The following is an 8,373-nucleotide window of genomic DNA, read 5'->3' as shown; positions in this document are numbered from 1 at the left end:
TATTTTTATTTCAAATTCATTTAAATCCAGGAAACTTCAAACAGCCATAACTTTTTTATCTATAAGTCCAAATGCATTGATTCTTTTTGCATTGTGTTCTTTGTCCAAAAATCTAACAGCACCCAAAAGATGGGATTTTTCCTTGCTGTCTAGATTTTCTGGTAATTTTTAGAAGGTTTCTTGATGTTTTATTTTTGTGGTTTTATTTATTTTCAGAAGAGCAAGCTTGTCTTGAGGATCACCAGGAGATTTGTGAACCTCGTCAGCACTAAGGCAAGCCACAACAACATTTTCATAGTGCCACTTTAATATTTGTGATTTCCTACTTGAACTTATGATTATTCATGCATTTTAATTATTTATATGATAATTATATTCTGTTAGATGCTTGTCATGTCAAAATGCTTGATTTACAGAAAGTTTGAAGTAAATCTTGTTGATAAGCTAACAAGAACTTTGTTATGAGTAATGAATAAATGATATGGTCGTGGAGGTTAATAATTAGTTTAATTATTATTCTTGCATGATGAAAAATGATGAGATTGCTAGAAATGATTCTGGTTTAAGTGAGAGTTGATCTTAACTACAGAAGTATCTTGAGTTGATGATGGCTCTGTGGGAGCGTTGTTGATTTAGTTATTTTCATGGTTATGTGATGCATGTCTTAGTGTTGCATAGCATGGCATTATGACACCGGTTATTTTCACTTTAAGTTGAACCTGATAACTAACTCAACTTGAACATGTTGTATACCGGGTCATGGTGCCGCTGAAACGAGTCTTTCCCTGTGCAACCACATTTGCCGGTATGGGACGGCCTTAATGTGTTTCATTGTCGTGCCTCTAGTCGGTGCCTCCATCTAGGGAAGGTTATGGGCGTGCTATACCCTAGCCCGGTAAGCAGGCATAACCTTGTGAGCCCGTTGTTAAGTTAAGTTTTGGTACCGGGTCCCAGAGTGGATCGTGGCCACGATGTGGTCGAGGTGTCTGGAGGTAGACACGGGGCCACCCAGGACTAGCCCGATGGGGACTGAGTCGGAGTGGCCGGGAGAGTGCCATCACAATGAAGTGGTTTCGTCAGAATGTCGTTGCTCCACCCGAATGGGAGTGCGAGGCCATGGTTTCCGTAGTGTGGGTACAGTGTAATAACCTCTACAGAGTGTATTAATCTATCGATAGCCGAGTCCATGGTTACGGACATGCTTGAAAGTAGGGTACACCATTGGTCAACACTTAATAAATTTGCCCACTAAGTTTGCACTGAGGATGGCAGTAAGGCCATCGTGTTGAGTCGGGCCATGTATTGGTCGGGTTGTGATCGCCGTAAGGATCATGGGCCATGCATTGGTTGGGTTGTGATTGCTGTAAGGATCACGGGCCATGTATTGGTCGGGTTGTGATCGCCATAAGGATCACGGGTTTGTTTTTGAGATCATCACATTTCTGGTTCGGAAATGATGACGTTTGGTAAGCCAGTCAATGGGACGAGTACCAGTTGAGCATATTCACGGCATGTTGGATATATTGTTGCATTGTTATTAAATGGTTAAATATCATGATATTATTTGTCATTATGTTTATGCTTGTTGTGAGCTTGCAAGTACATTCAATGTAAAGACCTCTCGTGTCATGCCAGATTTCAGGAAACTCTTGTTGGAAAGGAGTGCTATCCGAGTCTAGATCGTGTCCACATCGGTGTCCCCGTGCTATTGAGTTCCACTACGATGTTGTTCCGCTGCCGCATAGTTGTCATGATCGAGGCCCCTTTATGTTCACTAAATAATGTACATATTGTTCAGCCGCACCGTGTGTGCCGCTTGCCCTCGCTAATTGTTGTAATATAAACTATGCTCAGCTAGCATGAATAAAGCTGTTGTTTTTCTGTACCAAGTTGTTGTGTGTTGCCAGAAGACGAGATCTCTGGGCTGGCAATGCAAGGTAAACCGGTCGCTCTGAGCCGGGGTGCCACAAATATGTGGGATCTAAAGTTGACACTCTTCCAAACCCACTTTCAATAATTTTGCAAACACAGTTATCAATCTCATATTCATCACGGGGCTTAAATAAATTTCCAAGATCATACAAAGAATCACCCCAATCATGATCATTGCAACTAACAGTAGACATAGCAAAACTAGCATCCCCAAGCTTAGGGTTTTTCATATTACTAGCACAATTGGCATTAATAGAATTTGTAATAACATCATTGCAATCATGCTTTTCATCGAAGGAACTATCAAGTATGGGTACAGTAGCAACAATATCATGTTTAACATAAGGGACTATAGCAAATTCATCTCCATAAATATTGGCATCATGGCCACAAGAATAGCAAGCATCATGTTCATCAAGGGATATTTCAATCAAATCATCAGAATCATACTTATCTATAGATTCATGCATATCATTATTTTCTGCCAAAGCAATGGTCATTCTTTCAATAAATTCTTTGACATAGACATTATGAGCATAGTTTTCATAGCAATATTTAAGTATGTCAAAAAATTTAGATTCGTAGAGAGTAATATCATACTTTTCAATCAAATAAGCAACTTCATAAGCACCCTTAAATGAAACAAATTCTTCAGTTTGTTCAATATCATAGTAACTATAAAGACCCTTTGCATAAGAAGATAAGATTTCATTATCATTAAAGTTAGATAGGTAGGGAAGGTGTTTTTTAGGGTTCATAGAGCAACAAGTAAAATCATAAATTTCACAAAGATTCCAAGCATAGCACAACAACCTATTTATTTGATCCCATAAGAGTCTCCCTTTTTCAGACAAACAGTGACGCACAAAATGAGCATGCTCATCTAAAGATTTTCCCTCAACTAAACTAGTTGGGGTTTCAGCACGAGCACATATAGATCGAAGATGATCCAAGTAGAACACTTTATGTGGATCCATATCAATAGATTTTTAGAAAGCAAAGATGCAAGCAAATAGAAGGCACATGGAAACACAAACAAAAATAAATACGGGAAGAAGGCAAAAAAAGGCAAGGTTTTCGAAAATCATTTTAGAAGTGGGGTTGAGGAAAACGAGAGGTGAATGGAAAATAATGTAATGCAATGGAGAAGAGTTTATGATGAGTACTTGATATGACTTGACTTGACGAAGATCTCCCCGGCAACAGCACCAGAAATCCTTCTTGCTACCTCTTGACCTTGCGTTGGTTTTCCCTTGAAGAAGAAAGGGTGATGCAGCAAAGTACTGTAAGTATTTCCCTGAGTTTTGAGAACCAAGGTATCAATACAGTAGGAGACGACGCACAAGTCACCGAATACCTGCACAAACAATCAAGACCTTGCAACCAACGCGATAAAGGGGTTGTCAATCCCTTCATGGTCACTCGCAAAAGCGAGATCTGATAGAGATAATGAAGTACATATTTTTGGTATTTTTGATGTATATATTGGAAAGTAAAGATTGCAAAATAGTAAACGAGATTCAATAATATGGAAAATAGACTTTAATATAATGGAAAAGAGACCCGGGGGCCATAGGATTCACTAGTGGCTTCTCTCGAGATAGCATGTATTACGGTGGGTGAACAAATTACTGCCGAGCAATTGATAGAAAAGCACACAATTATGATGACATCTAAGGCAATGATCATGAACATAGGCATCACGTCCGTGTCAAGTAGACCGACTCCTGCCTGCATCTACTACTATTACTCCACACATCAACTGCTATCCCGCATGCATCTAGAGTATTAAGTTCATAAGAACGGAGTAACGCATTAAGCAAGATGACATGATGTAGAGGGATAAACTCAAGCAATATGATATAAACCCCATCTTTTTATCCTCGATGGCCAATACAATATGTGCCTTGCTGCCCCTACTGTCACTAGGAAAGGACACCGCAAGATTGAACCCAAAGCTAAGCACTTCTCCCATGGCAAGAAAGATCAATCTAGTAGGCCAAACTAAACCGATAATATGAAGAGACTTGCAAAGATATCAAATCATGCATATAAGAACCCAGAGAAGAACCAAATAATATTCATAGATAATCTTGATCATAAATTCACAATTCATCGGATCTCGGCAAACACACCGCAAAAGAATATTACATCGAATAGATCTCCAAGTACATCGAGGAGAACTTTTTATTGAGAATCAAAGAGAGAGAAGAAGCCATCTAGCTAATAACTATGGTCCCGAAGGTTTGTGGTAAACTACTCACGCTTCATTGGAGAGGTAAAGGTGTTGATGTAGAAGCCCTCCGTGATCGAACCCCCCTTTGGCAGATTGCCGGAAAAGGCCCCAAGATGGGATATCACGGGTACAGAACGTTGCGGTCGTGGAAAACTGTTTTCGTGGCTCCCCTGATCTGTTTAGGGTATAAGAGTATATATAGGCGAAAGAACTAGGTCGGTGGAGCTACGAGGGGCCCACGAGGGTGGGGGCGCGCCTACCCTCCTGGGCGCGCCCTCCTGCCTCATGGACGCCTCGTTGCGTCTCCAACTTCATCTCCAAATCATCTGGTTTTCTTTCGGTCCAAGAAAGATCATCGCAAAGGTTTCATTCCGTTTGGACTCTATTTGGTATTCCTTTTCTGCAAAACTCTAAAATAGGCAAAAAGAAACAGAAACAGGCACTAGGCCCTCGGTTAATAGGTTAGTCCCAAAAATAATATAAAAGAGCATATTAAAGCCCATTAAACATCCAAAACATATAATATAATAGCATGGAACAACCAAAAATTATAGATACGTTGGATACGTATCAAACAACATGGAACAATAAAAAATTATAGATACGTTGGAGATGTACCAGCATCCCCAAGCTTAATTCCTGCTCGTCCTTGAGTAGGCAAATGATAAAAAAAGAATTTTTGATGTGGAATGTTGCCTAACATATTCATCACATATTCTTTTCTTTATAGCATTGACATTTGTACTTTTATATGGTTCAAAGCAATAGTCTAGTTTTAACATGAAGACTTTAATACTCAAGCATATCAACAAGCAACCATGTCTTTCAAAATATCAACACTAAAGGAAGTTATCCCTAGCCCATTATCCTCAATCATTGATCCATTCATGAAACACACTCGAATACTAGCTTTACCCAATGCTCACAATCATAGTGCCCCTTAGTTGGTGCTTTATAAGAGAAGATGGAGACTCAAGTAAAAATAAAAATTGCATAAATTAAAAGAAAGGCCCTTCCCAAAGGGAAGTAGGGATTTGTAGAGGTGCCAGAGCTCAAAGCAAAAATTAAGAGATAAAAACATTTTGGGAGGCATACTTTTCCCACCAACAAAAATGACTTAGAGTTCCCAACACTTTCCATGCTAGATATATCATAGGAGGTTCCCAAACAGAAAATAAAGTTTATTCCATTTTCCACCATACTATCACTTTCCATGGCTAACAGTATCCACGGGTGCCCTCCATACCAACACTTTCCAAGAAATTTATTATTTGACAACATAAAGTAAATTCATTTTTCATTCGGGACTGGGCATCCCTAATACCTTTGCCGTACTCTCGTGCAATGACAAGTGAATAAATAGACATCGTGAAAAGAACACATCTAGCATGGAAAACATCGGCCAGCCCTCACCGCCTTGCGAGCGGTACGAGCATACAAAACAGAAATTTATTTTGAAATTAGAGATGGTACATACAAATTTTCTTATAACGGCACGAAAATACCGCATGTAGGTAGATATAGTGGACTCGTATGGCAAAACTGGTTTAAAGGGTTTTGGATGCACAAGTAGTGATATATAATAACCCCAAAATTGGGTTATCAATATTTGTGCTATTATTCCTTCCCGGCACTCATATTTAAAATCTTTCTCCTGAGTTTGTTGGATGACCCTGAGAATTCTTGTCATTTCCAACCTTTCAAAACTTGCTCATGTCTTTTTCAGTGGGCAACACCTCATTTGCATCATCCCAAACCCTCTCAAACCCTAATTCCAAATTTTTGGAATTTGAATGTGGCCTTTGTGATTACAAAGGAGCCATCAGTTTCCTTGATTTGTTGATCATCCCATCTATTCCTAGAGACCCTCCTATCCTTGTAAAACTTGGATATGCAAAAATATTGCCAAGTCCCATGCAATATTTTTGAATTATGATTTATCCCTTTTCTTGCCTTTCTGAGGAATAAAATCCAAAGGCATAGCTAGCCATCTCCTAAATTCATGTGAATTGGCGGAGTTGATATTTATGCCTAATCCATGCTTTGGAAAATATATTGACCATAATTAAATATGGAAAATTGCCTTTTCTTATTTAAAGCCAATATTTCAATTCTGCCACTTTCTAAAGGAACTACTATTTTTATAGCAGAGAAAATTCCGACATAAACTGTGGAGCTTGTACTTACTATATAATCACTAGTTTCATCTTTATCTCAAGTTCCACAGATCAAAAATTGGGCACATGATCCAATGCAAGTTTCTGCCTTCTCTGAAATTTTGCAAAGGAAGTGCTTTATTCCCAATTCCAATTGAGCTGAAATTTGGCAGGCTGATTAACCTTAATAAATCACCCATGGATACCAAAGATGAGCTCAATCCATTCATCCTTGCTCCCTGTGCAATTTTTCAAAGTTTCTGACCAGATTGCAACTTTGTGAAGGAAGTACCTTCATGGAGTTTCCAACTGGGATGAAACTTTTTCATCCTCTCAAGTATTCCAAATCTTTAGCTTCCACCTAAAATCAGCTCATTTCATTGAATTATGTGAGCACATGAGCAATTCTTGCTTTCTGTCCAAATTTTCAATTTGTGAAGCAAGTATATTTTATCTTGCTCCATTATGGCTGAAAATAATTCCATGCCTTATCCTATCCATATAACCCACCTACCCAAGAGTCTGGCTAATTTCATTTAGCCAATATTTTCCTAGAATTTTCCCAAGTTTCTGGACAAAAGTGATGCTTGTGAAGCAAATACCAATTTGGCAAGTCCATTTGGTGTGATCTTTTTACAGAATCTACTTATGACCAAATCATGAAGATTTGCAAAGTGGGAGCCCAAGCCAACACTCCTAGTGAGTGTTTCTTCCTCTTTTGTTTTCTGGACATATTTTGGTAGTTGCACTGCAACTATATTAAATAATTGTCCTAATGACCTCATAAACCCCAGGACCGTAGTCCTTGCTACCCTAAGCCTGCCAGACAACAATTTTACCTTTTAACCTCTCTGGTTTTATCTCTAGAATGTTGCCAAGTTTGCAACAACACACTTGTGAGGCTTAGTTTACTCAGCTCCCTTTGTCTCTGCCTGTTCATTTACCGTACTAATACTCTAACTTGGAGGGACTACGCGGTAGACATGGGCTGGCATCAGTAAAAACTCCAGAGCGCGCCTTGTCCGTGGTGACCACGAGGGCAGCCAGCCAAAACGGTGGTCTAGCCATTGTTCTCATCGGCGGCGCTGCTCCGTCTGTCTATGGCCTCGCCACTAGTGTCCTACAGCACCACTGCGGCGTCCTCTTCCCCCTAGACCTCTGGCCCCCTCCGTTTTCTTCTCCGGTGAGCCGTTCCAATGGCCACGCAGTGAGCGCCCGTGAGCCCATCGTCTTCCACCCTGGTGTCCTCTTTCTCCTCTTGTCCTTAAGTTCTTCTCGTCTCTGTGAGCCTCTGCGCCGCATCGTCTTCCCCCTCGTCGGTTTCCCGTGCATCCTCGTGACCTCTGGGCATGGCAGAGCCTCGGCCGGACGTGCTCGGCGGAGCTCGGCTTGGGTGCCCTTGCCTCGGCTATAAATAGCCCGCCCTCGACCCTCTGGAGATCATCAACAGCTTCTCCCCACCTCTCTACGCCTCCCCAACCCCTCCTCTCGTCCCCGGAGTCACTCCACTTCCATCGCCACCATGGTCGCCGCCTCGGGTCCCTCCCGATTCCAGCGATGCCACGCCCCTCTAGCCCCAGCCCCTTCCCTCCTCCACCGTAGCTTCCCTGTCTCTGGTGGCCGAAGCCTCCCTCCGCCGCAGGCCCTGATGCTCCCTCCTCGCCACTCGTCGTCGGCAGTGGCTACCACCTCTGGATGTGCCTCTCCGTCATGAGCTTTTGGGTAGGTCGCGCCCCCCGAGTGGTGGCTGGACGCGCCGGCGGTCGCCGTCGGGATGGCTGCCTCCCTCGACCACGCTCGCTCCTGCGTGGGAGGAAGAAGAAGCTAGGCCAGGCAGGCCCCACCTTGCCCGACCCCACCTGTCGACGACAGAAGGGCCTGGCCCAGTGCTAGCATGGATAAGTGGCGGCGCCCCGCCGCGAAGCTGTTTCCCTGCATGGAAAGCATATTCCTGGTTAGTACGTTTCCCACTTCGGTAAGCGTATTTTTCCCCTTCTTCGATCGGAAATACGTTTTCCACTCTGGAAAATGTATTCTCAGAAAAGACAC

This window comes from Triticum dicoccoides, chromosome 7B (genome assembly GCF_002162155.2).
Source record: "Triticum dicoccoides isolate Atlit2015 ecotype Zavitan chromosome 7B, WEW_v2.0, whole genome shotgun sequence".
Taxonomy (NCBI): domain Eukaryota; kingdom Viridiplantae; phylum Streptophyta; class Magnoliopsida; order Poales; family Poaceae; genus Triticum; species Triticum dicoccoides.
The sequence above is the reverse complement of the archived record's forward strand: the minus strand, read 5'-3'. Positions refer to the sequence as shown.